At 36.2% G+C, this 21,877-nt stretch overlaps 1 long non-coding RNA gene across 2 annotated transcripts in view; it reads left to right on the top strand.

The window, feature by feature from the left end:
* The window catches only part of LOC132425430 (uncharacterized), an 89,770-nt gene that overhangs the window by 40,587 nt on the left and 27,306 nt on the right, over positions 1-21,877 (top strand). The window contains exon 4 of one of the 2 annotated variants that reach the window (XR_009519438.1): positions 895-1,084. This is a non-coding gene — a long non-coding RNA (uncharacterized lncRNA). Of the gene's footprint in view, positions 1-894; positions 1,326-21,877 lie in introns of those variants that run through there. The other variant, XR_009519437.1, reaches the window with a different exon arrangement.

Genomic DNA, 21,877 nt, shown 5'->3' with positions numbered 1-21,877 from the left:
CCATTTTAACAGTGAAATCACCAACAAAAAGCACAAACATGGTACTATACATACCATGAAAAATGTGGTACTAAATAAACCATGAAAAGGATGCTAGCTTGGAATATGAGAGCTGAAACAAGGAGGCAGAGCATTGCCTTTTTCATCCTTGGCTGGGAAATTGCACCATGGGCAACTCAAGTATTTCCCTATTCTGTGCATGTACATGGCTGGGAATAATCACAAAATCACTATGAATATGATTTTGGGGTTTGAAAGAAATTTTAGCAAATAGATATATTTGCAAATAATAAAGATCAACTATAAATAAGAATTGATGTCAAATAGAATAAAGAAAAATTAAAATTCCCACTAGAACTTCCAAATAATTTAAACTGTATTACAATGAAAATGTTCATAACATTAAAAATAATAGTGTTTTAATCTAGAAGTTCACAATACATTAAAATATATTTGTTGAACTTGAAGCTATTTTGATTTTATATAGAATATTGAAGGCATTTTTTTTCACATCTGAAACTTGTGAACATAAATTTGGTACCTACTGCATTAGCTATAGTAGGTTCCTTAAAATCAAACAGTCTTGATTATAACAATTTATTATTCTGAAAAACTCAAAAGACTTTGCATATATATCATGCCAGTTAATCTGATCGAGGCCATATGCTTGAGACAAAACAAAACAAGGTAACCATTGGATAGATTTTATAAATCTGAAAAGCTATTATATGTGGGTCAGCAACCTAAAGAATAAAGGAAAAAATGTTCACGGTAAAATCTGATTACACTGAGGTATATTTTGCCCTTGCCTTCTACATTTAGGGAAAGAAAAACTGACGCATAAAAGCTTCATTGTATCTTTCTGTTCTATTTCTTTCCCTTTCTCTTTCCAAGATTCAGCTTGGTTGAAACTTCTTCCAATATGTATTAGTCCATCAAAGTAAGAAAAAGGAAGTAAAGGAAGATAACAAAAGAAAGAAAGAAAGGAAGAAAAGAGAAAGAAAAAAGAAAGGAAGAAAAAGAAATGAAGGAAGGAAGGAAAGGAGAAAGAAAGAGAAAGAGAACTTATGACAAAGGCAAAAAGGTGATTGGGGGATGAAGTAGATGGATGGGGAGGGCATTCTCAGAAGCTGGAACAACATGCTCAAATACAATGTTAGGATATTCAATGTGGCTGGAAAAGGGAATCTGAGAACAGGAGTGGAAAAGATGAAGCAGCCATCAGATCAGGAAAATCTATATTATATACTAAGAAGTCTGGGCCTTACCTATGCACAGTGTCTTGAAGGATGGAGTAATACGGTATAGATATGGCCAGAAAGAAAAAGTGCACTTCAACAAACAGTACTTACTTGTAGTGTTATCTGTGTAATATTGAACTTACCTATTTAATAAACTTGGTAATAATTTATTTATATTCAGTGTATTGAGTTTTCACTATTATTTCGAAGTTCTCATCATGAACTCTTGCCAGATACTATTTATAGAAGAAATGCCTGAATCTGAAGAGACTCAGTAGTTAAGACACTGGTGCCAGATGGGGAGGCACCATTATCATTGACAGTACCTGTTGTTTTGTCTCTCTTGTAGAGAGGGAAAGAGAGTCTATGATCACATAGTATACTATCATGCAGATTAGTTCACTTAAACCATCCTTATTTGGAACTGGCATACTTCTTAAATGTGCTAACAATGTAGCTGTTTTCATGTCAAATTATTTTCTAAACATAAATATTGAGTGTTTTGTACTTTTTCCCCCCACAGGAATTTTATATACCTGCTATACACAAGGAAATTAGATAAAGAGGAGTACTATGCCTTAAAGTATTAGTCCATCTTGCTTTTTTCCAAGGTATCAAGATATGCATAGTGTGACATTGTTTTATGGAAAATCTGATTAAGACAATAAACACACGAAAACATAGAATCTCTGTTGTGAAGTAATATGATTTTGAATAACATTATATTGATTCAGAAGATAGTACATTTTCCACTGGATAATGAACAACTTTTTTTTTTTTGGTCTACCAGCATTCTTTTTCTGGAAAAGCCCTTCCCTGACCTGAGAAACTATCAGTAAAAGGCCCCACCTCCTCCACCATGAGTGGTTCCCTGGGCCAATCATAGGCATCTCAGGACTTTTTTCTTTACTCAAGGCAATGGGAAGGAGGGCTCTGTTTTTGAGGGACTGTTAGCCTACCACTAAGGAAAATCTAAGTCTAGAGCCAATAGACCTGTCTTTACCACTTTAGTGGGTAGTATCTGGCCATGAATGAAGACAGAGGAGAGGAAAGTTAAGATGTGGCTAGAGATCAAGACATTGTTTGAGCTCCTGGATCTAGCCTCAACTCTGCCATTTGTAGATCCTTATATTTTTAATTAAATGAGTCAATATATTTCTTCTTTTCACTTAAGCTACTATTAATTGAGTTTCTGTCACTTGCAACCAAAGAATTCTGGCCAAAATGCATACAGTTTTTTGTTTATTCTTAATTTCTAGACAATAAAAATATAGAAATATTAATTCTGCTATATTTATAACTCAAGGTATATCAAAATATTTTAAAACCAATCAAATAATAAACACACTCTATTAACTCATCCCAAAATTTTATGACAAATATTTCATTTTAGAATACTATGTTAGGCAGATACTTAGTTACAACTATATTACATAACATAGCATAGTTGTTATAAGTGTGGGCTCTGGAATTCAGTTGTCCGATTTTGAATCCCAGCTCAGCTAATTATAAACTCTCTGATCTTGACTTCTCCTTACCTCAGTTTCCTTATTTATAAAATTAAGTTTACAAGGGGACAATCCTCACAGGACTATGGTGAGAGTTCAATGTAATAATACATGTAAAGTGTGCCTGGCACATAGTAAGTGGTCTATGAATATTAGCTACTATTATTAATGCAATTATTCTTTGGGTCCTTGAAAAAAATTATATCATAATGAAGGCTATTATTGGTAGCTGTAGGAATGTCAGTGATGAAAAGAGAAGGGAAAACTGCTATAGAGATAGTGGTGGACTGCAGTCTCGGAAAGCACCCTGATGAAATCGTATTCCAGATAAAAGCCAACTGATCTGCTTATTTGGCAAGTTGGCATGAGGCATAACAGTGAATTTTATAGATATATATGCCATCATCTAGAATTTTTCTATATGGGCAAAAGGAAAGTAAAGTAGAAGCAACATTTTCATATTATTTATTCTGTTTGATAATTTGTATTGTTGAGGAATTTTAAGAGATTGGAGACATGTAATATGGTGTTATTGACATAGTGTATTTAAGCCTAATAATGAAATATAGCCCATGTGTCTGAGGATAATTTTGCTATTGTATGTGTATATGTGAGAACTGTCTTCTACCTCACTTTCACATGAAAGAGAAATAGGGACAAATCAACAGTCATCAGCATACGTCAAGGGATCTATCAACGATTATCATGCTGTTGTGCGTCACTCAAGGTGAGGAAGCCATAAATAGAGAAGGGATTAGCGTTGGTACAAAGACTAGAAAGAAAACAGGTAGACAGATTTTCCTGAAAAATTTTTATAGTCTGTATTATTGCAACTCACTAGCCAAAAACCCACCAATATTGGGATCTTGTGGAGTCCATGTGATTCGGCAGGGGATTGTTTATACACTCGGAAGGCCCTTTTGATTTCCCAGCTCAACTACATCAGCCTACATCTGTATTTACTCTCCTTTTCAGACAAATGGATGTATTTGGTTCTTTCCAAGGTTAATCCCCCCATCTGTTCTTTGAATCAAGGACCTTGTTCTATGAATAATTGCTTTGTGTATTTGTTTTTTCCTAATATGTCCTCATTTCCTCCACTGTCATTTCTCTCCAGGCATATACATTTTTTTGTTCGTTTGTTTTTGGTCTTGCCTGCGTGAAAAATGACAAACTTTCTGGATTTTAAGACCTCCTCTATTGCCCTAATTATCTTTCTCTCATAGCTAAGTGACTTGAAGTAGTAGTCTATACTGAAGTTTCCAGTTTCTCATTCCATTCTCCACTTACTTCTTTTTTTATTTTAAAATTAAATTATGATTGACATACAGTATTATATGTTTCAGGTGTATAACATAGTGATTTGATTTTTTATACATTATGAAATGATCACTACTGTAAGTCCAGGTACCATCTGGCACCGTACAAAGTTGTTACAATATTATTGACTACATTTCCTATGTGTACGTTACAACCTTATTTATTTTATAGTTGGAATTTTGTATCTCTTAATCTCCTTCACCTATTTCATCTGTTCCCCCACCCCCTCCCCTCTGGTAACCACCAGATTGTTCTCTGTTCCTATAAGTCTGCTTCTGTTTTGTTTTGTTTTTCAGATTCCACATATAAGTGAAATCATATGGTAATTGTTGTTCTGTCTGGCTTATTACACTTAGCACAATACCCTTCAGGTCCAACCATGTTGCTGCAAATGGCAAGATTTCATTCTTTTTTATGGCTGAATAATATTCCAGTGTGTGTGTGTGTGTGTGTGTGTGTGTGTGTGTGTGTGTGTACAGCACATCTTCTTTATCTATTCACCTATTGATGGACACTTATGTTGCTTCCATGTCATATGGTAGTTCTATTTTTAAGTTTTTGAGGAACCTCCATACTGTTTTCCAAAATGGCTGCACCAATTTACATTCCCACCAACAGTGCACAAGGGTTTCCTTGTCTTCACATTCTCTCCATCACTTGTTTCTTGTCTTTTTCATAATTGCCGTTATGACAGGTGTGAGGTGATATCTCATTACGGCTTTGATTTGCATTTCTCTAATGATTACTGATGTTGAGCATCTTTTCATGTGGCAAGAATAGTATGCAATGGGGAAAAGACAGTCTCTTTAATAAATGGTTCTGTGGAAACTGGACAGCTACATGCAAAAGAATGAAGCTGAACCATTTTCTTACACTATATACAAAAATAAACTCAAAATGGGTTAAAGACTTAAATGTAAGACCTGAAACCATAAAACTCCTAGAAGAAAACATAGGCGGTAACCTCTTTGACATTGATCTCAGCAATATTGTTTTGGATATGTCTCCTCAGGCAAGGGCAATAAAAGCAAACATAAACGAGACTATAGCAAACTAAAAATCTTTTACTCAGCTTACTTCTAAATGGTTTTTCCACCAGTGCACCTTTCCAAACTTTACCAATAAGCAATTGTTGAATTTGATAGACACTTTCCAGCACTTATCTTACTTGACCTCTTGATGTCATGTGTCACTAACCATCCCCTTTTTTTCTGATCCCTGGACCCCCGTGAGACCAATTTTTTATGCTTTTCTGTCTTTCTGATCTTTCTTATCTCTTACTGTTAGCCCTTTAAAAGCATGTATACCTGAGTTCTGTTACTTAGCTGCTTCTTATTTTATATACTTTATCTGAGCTATTGTATCCATACTCATGAATTTAACTACCACCCAGATGACAATGACTTTTAGGTATATATCTCTAGACAAACTCTTTCCTGAGCTCAAGGTTTTTATTTACAATGATATAATGGACATATGTACCTGGATATTCCACAGGCATCTCAAATTTAGCAAACCCCAAACTGAACTTTTACCCTCCTTAAACCTGCTTTTTCTCCTATATACCCTCTCTCCAGTTGCTCAGGGAATAATATAGAGTTAGCAGGTATAACTCCATTTTCTTCTTCCTCGTATCTAATCAGTCTCACAGTCCTGGTCACTCAACTGTCTTATGGTCTTTTCATTCTTACTGTGTCTTAGTTGAAGCCCTTATTACCTTTCACAGGCAAAATATTTTAATAGAGCCCACTATCTCTAGCTTTCTTGCTTCTAGTTCATCTGACACTCTGCGTGTATTGAATCTGGCAGTTAGAAAATCATTAGTAATCTTGGCTAGAATACTTTCAATGGACTAGTAGGGCAAACGTCTGCAAGCAATGGGTCAGTGAGTGAATAAATTGAGAATGTGAAACATTGTTGTAAACTATTCTTTAAAGATTTGACCAAGAAGGGAATAAGAAAGACAGAGTAGGATATATTAAAGGAGAGATCTAATAATGTTTGCAGAATATGTGGAAGACTGTATTAGAGTGGAAGTTTGGAAAATATGGGAAAAGTTCAAAATTAATGAAAAGTTCAAATACCTGTGTAGATGAAAACAGAGTGGATAAAGAACACAATGTAAGAGATTAGCTTTTCTTTTCTTCCTAATAGATTTATATTTGTACTTATCCTTACCTTCTAAGCTGAGGATGAACAAGTTTCTTCTACTATTCAATCAGGAAGGAAAGAAATTAAAGGAGTAGTTGCTGTCATTTTTTTTTTCTGGTTAGTAGTAGGAAATGTCATTTGCTAAGGAATATAAGGGCGTGGTGGGATACATTCAAAGAACATAATAAAAGTTTGACATAGCACCATAAAAGATGCATTAAAGGATTCTACAGTGTATTAAGGACCCAGCTGTAACTACATGACACAAGGCTTTAGCTGTGCTCAGGAGATCGCATATAAAAGCAAATAAGGTAAATAGATTGCTATCTGTTTGGAGATTAGGATGGGTGTGGGGGAATTAGAAGATGGTGAAATCATTGAGGGGCTGTCAATAGAGTGGTTGAAATAATAAAACATGGGCTCTAGGCTGCACAAATTTAGAAGAGAGTCATGGGTTTGAGAGTGATGGACTGCGAGAAAATTGAGAGAAACAAGAATTTAAGTTTGTCATGACTTTGAAGAATAGGTTTAATGGGACAGTTGCGAAATGGGAATCTGTAATAAGAAATGATAATTATGTATTACAAGTGCTTGTTTGCATGTCTTCTAGCTCCTAGAGTACAAGAATAATGAGTAAATTGAACTGAATGAATAAAATAAGGGTCCTTCTGGATTTATCACTGATTCTGCCTGCTTAGATAACTTACAGTAATACTTTAGTAGTTCTAGGATGGGCATGAAGATGCTATATAAGGTTTGTCAAATAAATAAAACATTTAGGATGTTGGAGCCACCCTAAATCAAGAAAGCTCCATGATCCATAGGTTTGTTGTTGGACCCAGTTGTGATTCCCAGTCAAAGAGGGCCAGTTGAACTAAAGTCACCAATGTTCAATTGCATCTCTTCATTGCTTATTCCAAGTTGAGTCTCATCCCCACTCCCATTCAAAGCTTCTTATAACAATAAGGGTGCTTTAGCTCTATAGTACTTTAATGAGACCTATCAGATAGCAATATAATTTTAATCAGGTACTTTGGCTAACGTAAATCTTTAAAAATTATCAGTCTTTTGAGACAATTGAACAGGTTAATTGGAAATTAAAAAACATATGAAAAAAACCTTTTTGAAAATGGAATAAGCAGATTTACCTGGCAGGCATCCACACTTCCCTTCAGGAACCGGGCACACAACATTCCGGGTTTGATTGCACCACCATATACCACTTTACTGTTGCAGGCCTTATTATCTATAATCTTCACTAATCCTTTCTGGAGTATATTAGGATTTGTTCCTAAAGGAAAAAATATATATATAACATTTGCTAAAGTCAATATTAATCTCTCTGGCTAGGTTATTAGTATCTAACACTATGTAAAATTTCCAAATCAATGTAAAACATGTTTTAATTAAACTTGTATTTGTGTGCTTTCTTAATAACAAAGAAGTAATGTTATGAATACACCAAGCTATTGTTAAAAATCATCATATTTAGAAATACTTAGTGTGTCCATCCATGTGTGATGGGATCGTTTTTACTTTTGAATTGTTTTGGAAGTTTATATTTATTACCTGTATGGTTTAGAAAACAAAACAAAAAATTCATATTCCAGAAATATACATTTTATGATCATTTTTAGATTTTCTACTGTTTGTGACTACAATTCTGAGTCTTGGAATTTTGTGGTTTATTTTTTTCTGCTTTCAAATGCATTTATGAACACAAACAGCCACTAAATCTTTACATTATTAGGGTCATGGTTTAAATGGTCTTTGCTCAAGTATTGCTTTGTCACAGAGAGCTACTCATTTTACCCTATCACAAATGTCCAAATCCCCTGTAGTTCTTACTTTTGCTATGGTACTTACCTGCATAAAATATGCTATGTAATCTACTTATTTATTGTATCTCGTGATTATTGTCTGTCTTTCTTTGCTAAGAATGTAAGCTTTGTAAGGGCAGGAATATTTGCCTATTTTATTCATTAATATATCCAAACGACCTAGGACAGTACTTGGAATAAAGGTCGTAATCAAAATAAATGTTTATTGAATGAGTGAATGAATAAACGAAATGGAGGAAAATGAATTACTTATTCAAATAATCATTTCTGTAAAAACTGCCATTCTTAAGGGAAATTAAGGTAAACAGTTCTATGAAATTGTAGTTTCTATATGAATGTTGTTGAGGATGATTTTCAACCCATTGCACATTACCTCCGTTAAAATGACCCAGAGAGAGAGAGTATTTCTCAGGTTTAATTGTAATTCTGAGTATTTTTTTTGACTCCTAAAACTCAAACCATGTAACGATGGAAGGTTAGGAACTCACCATCAGACTTTAATGTTCCCTATCCAGTGACCACCACATCGGAACTGGGTGGGAATGCATAAGAAGCTTCTGGAAGACACGCTCTTCGGATGTTGCTTGTGTATAATACTGGTGAAGACAGATGCACAAGAGCAATGTCATTATCGTGTGCTGCTGGTGTAGTGGTAGTTTTCATGAATTATAATATCCTTGACACTTTGCTGTATTTGTGGATCACTTAAAAGAAGCCTCAAACTAACATTCCATTCTTTGGGATCCCTGGCCCTAAAGAAAATGAATTTATTTATTAAAAGTCCTGTATATTGGAGTTGTAGGAATTAATATCTTATATTTTTTAAAGAACTAGATAAGTTTTGAATTCTCATAGTGCATATAAGCATACAAAAGCAAAGCTATATGTAAGAAAAAAGTTAAAATAATGATAACATGAATAGACTTGGAATAACTCAATAAGCTCTATTTTAAAGGATAATTCATGTAAACTACATTTTATTCTTTTTTGTACAGAAAAGACTCAAGGGGATTTAGAAAGATAAATATAATAACACAAGATAATAAGATTAAATAAAAAGTGGGCAAGAATATGGGACAGAGTGAACTTGTAGAAATTAAGGAAATAGTCTAAATCCTCTTTTTTTTAAAATCCTCTTTTATATGCATTAAAAACTATAAATAGAAAATATTTCCGACTTTTACTATTACTTGTTAATCAAGGGTTGTACATTAAGCACTGAAAGTAGTACTGCCGGAACATTTTAAAACTCTCAAGTTTGGGAGGGATTTTTGTTTACATATAAAAACAATAAGTGCTATATAGAACCAACAGAAATTAGTGAAATGAACCATCAAACAAAAGGGTAAAAAACTTTTAGGTATAAAAAAAGTAAACTTTTGGTGTAATAATATATCCTTTAAAGAAATAATCATTTCAAGTAGAGATATAACATATATGGGAGGATGCAGGATGGATTCAAATACTTATGATTAAGTAAATATGACCAAATGTAATAATGATGAGAAAGGAATAGAAGACCCATATTCAAGTTGGGATTTATAATTTCCTTATAAAATTGATTAAGTAGATTTAGCTTAGTGATTCTCAACTGAGAGCTATTTTGTCTTCCAAGAGACATTTGCTAATGTCTAGAGACACTTTTGGTTGTCAGTCTTGTCCTCTAGACACTGACATTTGGTGTTTAGAAGACAAGGATGCTCCTAAACATGCTATAATGCACAGGCTAGTCCCCTACCACAAAGAATTATTTGGTCCAAAAAGTAGTGCCACTGTTGACAACCCTGCTCTAGTCTGAATATATATATATATATTTTACTGATAATTCATTGAGTAATTTTGAGCTATACCTCACAATATTGTACAGCTGGAAGCATAGTTGTATGACTATATTCTTGAAAGATATGTACCGGACTTTTAGGTACTTGAGTGAATTTGAGGCCTTTAAGTGGTCCAGAGCTTACTTTAAGAAACAGTGAGCAGCAGTGACAAGCCAGCTGTTACTAATCAGAGTGGCTCCACATTGGTGGACATTGTTCTGTTGAAGGCTAGCTTGCCAGGGCCATTCCCCTTCGGGAGTTATTGTGTGCTGTCCTCAGCCTTTTCAAAATCGAGTCATTAGCATATAATATTGATACCACTTATGCATGCATTCCTATAGTAAACAACCTTCCTATAATATGGGTCACTGTTAACTTTTAACTGAGAAAAAACACAGTCTTGGAAAAGTCAGGACTAATTTACTAATGACATGAGATTTCCTGAGAATTCATTCAAAATAGATTGACATCTTCCTCCCCCATCCTCATCACTCACATACATCTTTTTGTGCGTGGTTCGGCCTTGCTATGACCTGTTGAAAGAGGTAGGTGGAATTAAATGTTTAAATTTGGAAGATAATTGCATAACAAATTACAAAGTTGCATGGGGAAATGTGTGCTTTTTAATTTTGTGAACAGTTGTTTAAAGCAATAATTGCTATTAAACATTCATAAGAAAGTGTGAATGAATGTCAATGTGAATGAGATATTGATGAGAGAGTAGACAGAAATGTATTTGCATTCAAGTTACAACAAACAATACTTGGATAAAAGGAAAAACACATGAAGATAGCCAACACTTTTCCCAAAGTTATATGCTTCTCTGTATCAGGACTGTGCTTTAGTGTCAATTTAGATCCAGAGAAACTGCTAGACTCTTAAGTCTTTAAAGCAAATCTACAGTAATAGTGTAACTTCATTATTATTCTATCCATCTGACCCTCTCTCTGATTCTCGTGACTATCTCGTCTTACTCCAACTAAAGCACTGAGCTTGTCCCTTAACAGTTTATGGTACCTTTTGCTAGAGATCGTCAGCCTCACTAATAAATATTTTTAGAGGGCAAGAATCGTATCTTTAAATAAAAAGGTATCTCCAGAACCTACTGGAGAGAACCCATCACATAAAAGGAGCGCAAACAAGTTCTCAAATGTTTGTAGAAATGAAGTCTATATAGTGTAATCCATGAGACATCTTAAAATAAAAATATTTGACTGCAAAACCCTCTTCTGTATTAGGTTTGTTCCTAAGAATTTGGAGAGTGAATAAAATTTGCCAAAATCAATGCAGTGGGCGTAGATTAAGGTAGTGGTCTCAGTCAGTGTCAATTTTGCATACCACCTCCCATCCCCAGGAGTAATTTGGCAATATCTGGAGACATTTTTGGTTGTCATAACTGGGAGGGGGGCAGTATTGGGCTACTGGTATCTAGTGGGTAGAGGCCAGTAATCCTGCTAAAAATTCTATAATGCATGGGACTGTCCCTGAAACAAAGAATTATCTGGCCCAAAGCAGTAGTTAGGGTTGAGAAACTCTGAATTAAAGAAAGATGTTTGTATCAAGAATGAGAATATTTAAATTAATTGGAAAGGTTAGATGGTCAATTGCTTCACAGAGATGTTGTTTGTTATATGTGACAAGATGTATCTTGAGGTATTCTCTCCTGAGGGTGGAAAGGATTAGAAGCACAGGGGAGGGACATGTAGACTTTTAAAAAACCTTCACTAGCCCTTTTTTAATCCCTAAGTTTGTATATTGCTTCTGATTCTAGACTGTTCTCTTTGATGAAACCCAAACTTCAGTTGTTAAGGCATCCTCTTGATAAACATCACTGAATTTGAATGGGACAGCACTCACACTGACTCACTAAGTGTGACTCCCTTTTCTTTCCCTCTTTCTATCCACTCCCTTATCAGGAATGCTACAGAGGATAAAGAAAATAATGCAGAATGTGAAGATATAAGCGTTCCTCCTGATCTTCCTTTCTGTTTGGACAACTCCTAAAGGAAGTTGGCTTTTACTCAACTTCCTTCAGAGGAATGTAAAAACAAAGATGATAATCTGTGGGCTAGGAGAACCTCCCCTGGGTGACTGTACTTCTCTGTTTCTGCTGTTACTCAGAATTTTAATCTAATTTATATCCATGCACCAATCTTTATTCTGAGTTTTTATTTACTCATGATTGTTATGTCTGTTAAGCTTTTAGCCACCACCTCTGCAGTACTACCTTGTTATTACCTCTGCCAAAATCTTACCTGGCACCTTAGAGCTTTTGTTATGTCGAAAGAGGTCATCTGACAAATTTCAAGGATTTAAGGAATAAAATGAAGACTCTCTGGGTGATACTTACCGAAAAATCAGATAATCTACCAAGCTCTTACAGTCTCGCTACATTTCTAACTTCTACTCCATCAGCTATTACTGCATTAAAAAAATTTTTTTATCAAAGTATAGTTGATTTACAATGTTGTGTTAATTTCTGCTGTACAGCAAAGTGACTCAGTTTTATATATATATTCTTTTTCATATTCTTTTCCATTATGGTTTATCACATGATATTGAATATAGTTCCTTGTGCTATACAGTAGGACCTTGTTGTTTATCCTATTACTGCACTTTAATATACTTTACGTCACATGCCGAACTCTATTCTCTTCAACACTGTTCGATTTTTCTTGCCTACCTCTCCCTTCTCCCTTCTTATTTAAATTAAAATCTCAGATAAACCAAGGCAAATTCAGGATACTGGTCTGGATGGTTGTTTAGTGTCCCAGATGGGGGGATGGACAAATTGGCTAATCTCTTTCTTACCACTGCTTTTATTTCTGTGTTGACTACCTCTCTCTACCAACCTGACAAATTCCTAATTGTGGATTTTGATCATATCAGCACTGAAGATTTTAACTGGAATAATTGACTTAAAAACGTCTTATTAGTTGCTTAAGCGTTGTTCAGTCAAAATATATCACAGAGAAAAACAATCTACTACAGATTTGTGTTTAAGTTTTGGCCAGGTTGCTCAGAAATAACCGTGATGTGACTGAGGGATAGCAAGAGCCATTGGGGTCGGTGTCACCTGGCTCTGGAGAGCAATTCCTCTAATCCAGTTGCTCCAATCAACCTCAGATAAGAGGAGTGCTTCTGCTGACAGTGTGCTCCAGGTTCTAGCAACCTTGGGGATCACATTTCCCAAAGCGGCTAGTGGGAGAGTAGAAACAGAATGCCTTGGCCAGCAAGCAGCTGCTTGCATGTAAGGCAGCTGACTTAAACTTGGCTTCTAGGATCAGAATTCCACAGTGAGTTCCTAGGCCTGAAGTTTTCATCGGCAGAGTAGAAAATGCAAAGGGCTGACATCTTTTGAGTGCTTATCATGAGCATATACTCTTTTAAGTACTTTACTTGTACCTTCTTTTATCATCACAATAGCTTGGAACGGAAGGTTTGAGAAGTTAAATAACCTGTGTAAATTCATCCAGTTAGGAAGTGCTAGATCTGGGGCTCAAAACTAATGTGTAGCTAGTTTTAGAGTCTAAGTTCTTAATTATCACTGCAGTCCTTAGATCCCCTCTGCCATCATGGCATGAGATAATGTGTTCCTCATTTTAAGTCCATGATATCAGTCAAAGACCATCTACAGTCACCTTCATACGAGTTTCCAGAAGAAAGGTTCCCATTACACCTTTACGGATACCACATTGACTCTCAAGTGGAGGGTTGGTTTTTTTTTTCCATCTAAGGAATTTCTTACTAGAAAATAACTCTTTATTAGTGAACTTACATGTATTGAGAGGATTTTCTGCTGTTGGCATTGCAATGTCTAAAAGTCAAGGGGGAAGAAAAGGGAAATAGTTACATTTATGAACACATTTTGTTTTAATATTAATTCATATTAATTATTTGGTTTTGGAGAACACATTTTTCTTTAGGCATAATCATTTTATTCAATCCTGACTATGTAATTTCTATGTTCATAGATTAGCATAGAGAGTAATAAAATCTTAGTATTTATTATTCTGTTTCTAAAAAGACTCTCAAGTTCCCCATCACAAGATATTTAAAAAAGAGGTCTGGGTTCTAGAAAGTACTAACATATATGAAAAATGGTAATCTTTCACCGCATCTTGAATACAAACCACCAGATACTAAATGCATTTGACACTTTTTAATGCCATTTTAAATACTCTTGGCCCATCTTATCCCAGTCACAGTATGGTGACCTAGTCCACACAGATCTGGATCTTCTCTACTCAGGAGTAACAAATGCCCTTCTCAAGTCAGCACCTAGGACTTCTCACTTTCTGCTAGAAGGAACCCACCGGACATTCCAAGATGGACAATAGGAGATGTGGGAGGTAACTGTTGGAGCCAGAATTGGCTGAGAGCTGATGGACAAATGCTTCCCCCTTTAGTCACAGGGGAACACAGTTCTGAAATACAATTAGTAAGGTCCTACCAGATGGAGCTAGAGTTGCCGCTAGTGATGACCAACTTCCTCTCCCCATTTTACTATTTCTGTCCTTTACTCTTTCTCAAATCAACTACTGAATGCAAGTCTCTGTCTCAGGCTCTGCTTTTGAGGAAACAGATTAAGACACTCAAATAACTACATACCAGAACAAATAATGCTTGTAGTTAGGAGAGAGTACATAAATTTTATAGTTAGTGCATTTCTCGGTGTTGTGTGCATTTTGCTCATTTAAAAATAAATACATTTTGTGCAGTAAATTTCAATTATTCAGAACATTCAATTAAGCATGCCATTCCATTTCTCATTCATTTTGGATAAAAATATATTTTAAGAAGAGGGTACACTTCAACATTGTCTACTCATTCCTAGACATCTAGGGAATATTATAGAGTGAGATTTACTCCTGATAATTTTGGTATGGGCCCCACATCTATGGAGAATGGCAAACCTGTTTAATTCATGTGCAAAGTGTGTGAGGAGAGGGTAAGTGAATTACAATTATGTCCCAAGTTTCAGATGCAGAGAACTGTAAATCCAGTAGCCATTTCGACTTATGAGTTTCTCTTCAAAAAGAAATCACCAGTTACTCTATAACTTAAATACTGTAAATGTCAAAGTAGGTTCATTTTTATTATGTTCTTGGATTTCTATAAATCCAGGAGGGAGTATCCAGTTATGTATGCCAATTACAATTACACACTCTTGTATTAGGTTGCACAAAAAATCAGAGAGACAAAAGAATCCTTTACCAGAAAGTCAACCTGTCTGAACAAAAAGGCAGGAGCAATTCAGCAGTCAGAAGGACTAGGAGTAAATATGTGCCACACCTACTCAAACTGATGGCATATTTCTGTCTAATCGTTTATGTCTGCTTTCCAGAGGCTAATTTTTATTCAACATGATATCAGTAGAGTTTGATTTTGAGCTTTGTGTGGTTGGTAAAATGTATCAAACCATATCAAGATTTTGGGAAATAATTAAACTACTATGACTCTACTGGAAAAATGTTAATTCCTATATCTTAAAAACTAATTATTTAGAAACCCTACTTTGTTCACAGACTTTCTTCTTCCTTTGAGGTTTTCTTAACTGATGCATGACTTTTTTTTTTTAAGGTATGATTAACACTACAAAAGTTACAGCTTTATTCTGATATGGCCTCAGTACCTAATTTACTTTTGTATTTTTTAATACATCTTTATTGGAGTATAATTGCTTTACAATGTTGTGTTAGTTTCTGTTGTACAACAAAGTGAATCACCTATATGTATACATATATCCCCTTATCCCCTCCCTCTTCAGCCTCCCTCTCACCCTCCCTATCCCACCCCTCTAGGTGGTCACAAAGCACCGAGCTGATCTCCCTGTGCCATGCGGCTGCTTCCCACTAGCTACCTATTTTACATTTGGTAGAGTACATATGTCAATGCTACTCTCTTACTTCGTCCCAGCTTCCCCTTCTCACCCAGTGTCCTCAATTCTGTTCTCTACATCTGCGTCTTTATTCCTGCCCTGCCACTAGGTTCATCAGTACCGTTTTTTAAGATTCCACATATGTGCATTAGCAATGCATGACTTTCTAAAGAGAAGAAATGTTTTTGAGCGAGAACTTACATTTAATAGTTGTATTATTTCAAAGCTTAATACAGTAACTATCACTTGGTTAGGTGGAAGACAGGTACCACGAATGGGGAAATGACTTAAGCTGTCATTGTTTTCGACTGAGTCACTGCTCCGGAAGTTTGTGTGTCCTTCCTTTTATAAATTATTTTTAATTTAACATCTTTATTGGAGTATAATTGCTTTACAGTGGTGTGTTAGTTTCTGCTGTATAACAAAGTGAATCAGTTATACATATACATATATCCCCATATTTCCTCCCTCTTGTATCTCCCTCCCACCCTCCCTATCCCACCTCTCTAGGTGGTCACAAAGCACCAAGCTGATCACCCTGTGCTGTGCGGCTGCTTCTCACTAGCCATCTATTTTACATTTGGTAGTGTATATATGTCCATGCCACTCTCTCATTTCATCTCATCTTACCCTACCCCCTCCCGTGTTCTCAAGTCCATTCTCTACGTCTATGTCTTTTTAAATTTAATTTTATTATTATTATTATTTTTTAACATCTTTATTGGAGTATAATTGCTGTACAATGGTGTGTTAGTTTCTGCTTTATAACAAAGTGAATCAGTTATACATATACATATTTTCCCATATCGCTTCTCTCTTGCAGTTCCCTCCCTCTCACCCTCCCTCTCCCATCCCTCTAGGTGGTCACAAAGCACCGAGCTGATCTCCCTGTGCTATCCGGCTGCTTCCCACTAGCTATCTATTTTACGTTTGGTAGTGTATATATGTCCATACCATTCTCTCACTTTGTCACAGCTTACCCTTCCCCCTCCCATATCCTCAAGTCCATTCTCTAGTAGGTCTGTCTTTATTCCTGTCTTGCCCCTAGGTTCTTCATGACCTTTTTTTTTTCTTAGATTCTATATATATGTGTTAGCATACGGTATTTGTTTTTCTCTTTCTGACTTACTTCACTCTGTATGACAGACTCTAGGTCCATCCACCTCACTACAAATAACTCAATTATGGTTCTTTTTAAGGCTGAGTAATATTCCATTGTATATACGTGCCACATCTTCTTTATCCATTCATCTGTTGATGGACACTTAGGTTGCTTCCATGTCCTGGCTATTGTAAATAGAGCTGCAATGAAACTTTTGGTACATGATCTTTTTGAATTATGGTTTTCTCAGGGTATATGCCCAGTAGTGGGATTCCTGGGTCATATGGCAGTTCTATTTTTGGTTTTTTAAGGAACCTCCATACTGTTCTCCATAGTGGCTGTATCAATTTACATTCCCACCAAAAGTGCAAGACTGTTCCCTTTTCTCCACACCCTCTCCAGCATTTATTGTTTCTAGATTTTTTTGATGATGGCCATTCTGACTGGTGTGAAATGATATCTCATTGTAGTTTTTAGTTGCATTTCTCTAATGATTAATGATGTTGAGCATTCTTTCATGTGTTTGTTGGCAATCTGTATATCTTCTTTGCAGAAATGTGTATTTAGGTCTTCTGCCCATTATTGGATTGGGTTGTTTGTTTTGTTGAGTTGAGCTGCATGAGCTACTTGTAAATTTTGGTGATTAATCCTTTGTCATTTGCAAATATTTTCTCCCATTCTGAGGGTTGTCTTTTGATCTTGTTTATGGTTTCCTTTGCTGTGCAAAAGCTTTTAAGTTTCATTAGGTCCCATTTGTTTATTTTTGTTTTTATTTCCATTTCTCTAGGAGGTGGGTCAAAAAGGATCTTGCTGTGATTTATGTCATAGAGTGTGCTGCCTATGTTTTCCTCTAAGAGTTTTATACTTTCTGGCCTTACATTTAGTTCTTTAATCCATTTTGAGTTTACATTTGTGTGTGGGGTTAGGGAGTGTTCTAATTTCATACTTTTACATGTACCTGTCCAGTTTTCCCAGCACCACTTATTGAAGAGTCTGTCTTTTCTCCCCTGTATATTCTTGCCTCCTTTATCAAAGATAAGGTGACCATATGCGCATGGGTTTATATCTGGGCTTCCTATCCTGTTCCATTGATCTTTATTTCTGTTTTTGTGCCACTACCATACTCTCTTGATTACTGTAACTTTGCAGTATAGTCTGAAGTCGGGGAGCCTGATTCCTCCAGCTCCATTTTTCATTCTCCAGATTGCTTTGGCTATTCGGGGTCTTTTGTGTTTCCATACAAATTGTGAAATTTTTTGTTGTAGTTCTGTGAAGAATGCCATTGGTAGTTTGATAGGGATTGCATTAAATCTGTAGATTGCTTTGGGTAGTAGAGTCTTTTTCACAATGTTGATTCTTCCAATCCAAGAACATGGTATACCTCTTCATCTATTTGCATCATCTTTAATTTCTTTCATCAGTGTCTTATAGTTTTCTGCATATAGGTCTTTTGTCTCCTTAGGTAGATTTATTCCTAGATATTTTATTCTTTTTGTTGTAATGGTAAATGGGAGTGTTATCTTGATTTCAGATTTTCATCATTAGTGTATAGGAATGCCAGAGATTTCTGTGCATTAATTTTGTATCCTGCTACTTTACAAATTCATTGATTAGCTCTAGTACTTTTCTGGTAGCATCTTTAGGATTCTCTATGTATAGTATCATGTCATCTGCAGTGACAGCTTTACTTCTTCTTTTCCGATTTGGATTCCTTTTATTTCCTTTTCTTCTCTGATTGCTGTGGCTAAGACTTCCAAAACTGTGTTGAATAATAGTGGTGACAGTGGGCAACCTTGTCTTGTTCCTGATCTTATTGGAAATGGTTTCAGTTTTTCACCATTGAGGATGATGTTGGCTGTGGGTTTGTCATATATGGCCTTTATTACGTTGATAAAAGTTCCCTCTATGTCTACTTTCTGCAGGGTTTTTATCATAAATGGGTGTTGAATTTTGTTAAAAGCTTTCTCTGCATCAATTGAGATGATCATATGGCTTTTCTCCTTCAATTTGTTAATATTGTGTATCACATTGATTGATTTGTGTATATTGAAGAATCCTTGCATTCCATGAATAAACCCCAGTTGATCATGGTGTCTGATCCTTTTAATGTGCTGTTGGATTCTGTTTGCCAGCATTTTGTTGAGGAATTTTGCATCTATGTTCATCAGTGATATTGGCCTGTAGTTTTCTTTCTTTGTGACAGCCCCGGCCCCGGCGGGTGAGCAGACAAGCCTCTCGGGCTGGTGAGTGCCGGTCGGCACCGATCCTCTCCTCTGTGCGGGAATCTCTCCACTTTGCCCTCCGCACCCCTGTTGCTACACTCTGCTCTGTGGCTCTGAAGCTTCCCCGCTCTGCCACCTGCAGTCTGCGCCTGTGAAGGGGCTTCTAGTGTGTGGAAACCTTTCCTCCTTCACAGCTCCCTCCCACTGGTGCAGGTCCTGTCCCTATTCTTTTGTCTCTGTTTTTTCTTTTGCCCTAGCCAGGTACGTGGGGAGTTTCTTGCCTTTTGGGAGGTCTGAAGTCTTCTGGCAGTGTTCAGTAGGTGTTCTATAGGAGCAATTCCAAGTGTAGATGTATTTCTGATGTATCTGTGGGGAGGAAGGTGATCTCCGCGTCTTACTCTTCCACTATCTTGAAGCTCTGGTAATTCTATTTTTAGTTTTTTAAGGAACCTCCATACTGTCCTCCATAGTGGCTGTATCAATTTACATTCCCACCAACAGTGCAAGAGGGTTCCCTTTTCTCCACACCCTCTCCAGCATTTGTTGTTTGTAGATTTTCTGACAATACCCATTCTAACTGGTGTGAGGTGATACCTCATTGTAGTTTTGATTTGCATTTCTCTAATAATTAGTGATGTTGAGCAACTTTTCATGTGCTTCTTGGCCTTGTGTATGTCTACTATGGAGAAATGTCTATTTAGGTCTTCTACCCATTTTTGGATTGGGTTGTTTGTTTTTTTAATATAGAGCTGCATGAGCTGTTTATATATTTTGTAGATTAATCATTTGTCCGTTGATTCATTTGCAAGTATTTTCTCCCATTCTGAGGGTTGTCTTTTTATCTTGTTTATGGTTTCCTTTGCTGTGCAAAAGCTTTGAAATTTCATTAGGTCACATTTGTTTATTTTTATTTCCATTACTCTAGGATGTGGATCAAAAAAGATCTTGCTGTGATTTATGTCAAAGAGTGTTCTTCCTATGTTTTCCTCTAAGAGTTTTATAGTGTCCGGTCTTAAATTTAGGTCTCTGATCCATTTTGTGTTGATTTTTGTGTATGGTGTTAGGGAGTGTTCTAATTTCAATCTTTTACATGTAGCTGCCCAGTTTTCTCAGCACCACTTATTGAAGGACTGTCTTTTCTCCATTGTATACTGTTGCCTCCTTTGTCATAGATTAGTTGACCATAGGTGAGTGGGTTTATCTCTGGGCTTTCTATCTTGTTCCATTGATCTATGTTTCTGTTTTTGTGCCAGTACCATATTGTCTTGATTACTGTACCTTTGTAGTATAGTCTGAAGTCAGGGAGCCTGATTCCTCTAGCTCCATTTTTTTCCCTCAAGACTGCTTTGGCTATTCGGGGTCTTTTGTGTCTCCATACAAATTTTAAGATTTTTTTGTTCTAGTTCTATAAAAAATGCCATTGGTAATTTGATAGGGATTGCATTGAATCTGTAGATTGCTTTGGGTAGTATAGTCATTTTCACAATATTGATTCTTCCATTCCAAGAACATGGTATATGTCTCCATCTGTTTGTATCATCTTTAATTTCTTTCATCAGTGTCTTAAAATTTTCTGCATACAGGTCTTTTTCCTCCCTAGGTAGGTTTATTCCTAGATATTTTATTCTTTTTGTTGCAATGGTAAATGGGAGTGTTTTCTTAATTTCACTTTCAGATTTTTCTTCATTAGTGTATACGAATGCAAGAGATTTCTGTGCATTAATTTTGTATCCTGCAACTTTATCAAATTTATTGATTAGCTCTAGTAATTTTCTGGTGGCATCTTTAGGATCCTCTATGTATAGTATCATGTCATCTGCAAACAGTGACAGTTTTACTTCTTCTTTTCCAGTTTGGATTCCTTTTATTTCTTTTTCTTCTTTGTTTGCTGTGGCTAGGACTTCCAAAACTATGTTGAATAATAGTGCTGAGAGTGGACATCCTTGTCTTGTTCCTGATCTTAGAGGAAATCATAGGCAGAACATTCTATGACATAAATCACAGCAAGATCCTTTTTGACCCACCTCCTAGAGAAATGGAAGGAAAACCAAAAGTAAACAAATGGGACCTAATGAAACTTAAAAGCTTTTGCACAGCAAAGGAAAACATAAACAAGACAAAAAGACAACCCTCAGAATGGGAGAAAATATTTGCAAATGAAGCAACTGACCAAGTATTAATCTCCAAAATTTACAAGCAGCTCATGCAGCTCATTATCAAAAAAACAACCAACTTAATCCAGATAAGGGCAGAAGACCTAAACAGATATTTCTCCAAAGAAGATATACAGATTGCCAACAAACACATGAAAGCATTCTCAATATCATTAATCACTTGAGAAATGCAAATCAAAACTCCAATGAGAGGGCTTCCCTGGTGGCACAGTGGTTGGGAATCCGCCTGCCGATGCGGGGGACACGGGTTCGTGCCCCAATCTGGGAGGATTCCATGTGCTGCGGAGCGGCTAGACCCATGAGCCATGGCCGCTGGGCCTGCACGTCTGGAGCCTGTGCTCCGTGACGGGAGAGGCCGGGGCAGTGAGATGCCCGCCTACAGAAAAAACAAAAAAACAAAAAAACTACAATTAGATATCATCTCACAGTGTTCAGAGCAGCCATCATCAAAAAATCTACAAACAATAAATCCTGGAGAGGGTGTGGAGAAAAGGGAACCCTCTTGCACTGCTGGTGGGAATGTAAATTGATATGGCCACTATGGAGAACAGTATGGCGGTTCCTTAAAAAACTAAAAATAGAACTACCATACGACCCAGCAATCCCACTACTGGGCA

The sequence above is a fragment of the Delphinus delphis genome, chromosome 5 (assembly GCF_949987515.2).
Source record: "Delphinus delphis chromosome 5, mDelDel1.2, whole genome shotgun sequence".
Classification (NCBI taxonomy): domain Eukaryota; kingdom Metazoa; phylum Chordata; class Mammalia; order Artiodactyla; family Delphinidae; genus Delphinus; species Delphinus delphis.
This window is presented reverse-complemented; position numbering and strand designations above follow the sequence as displayed.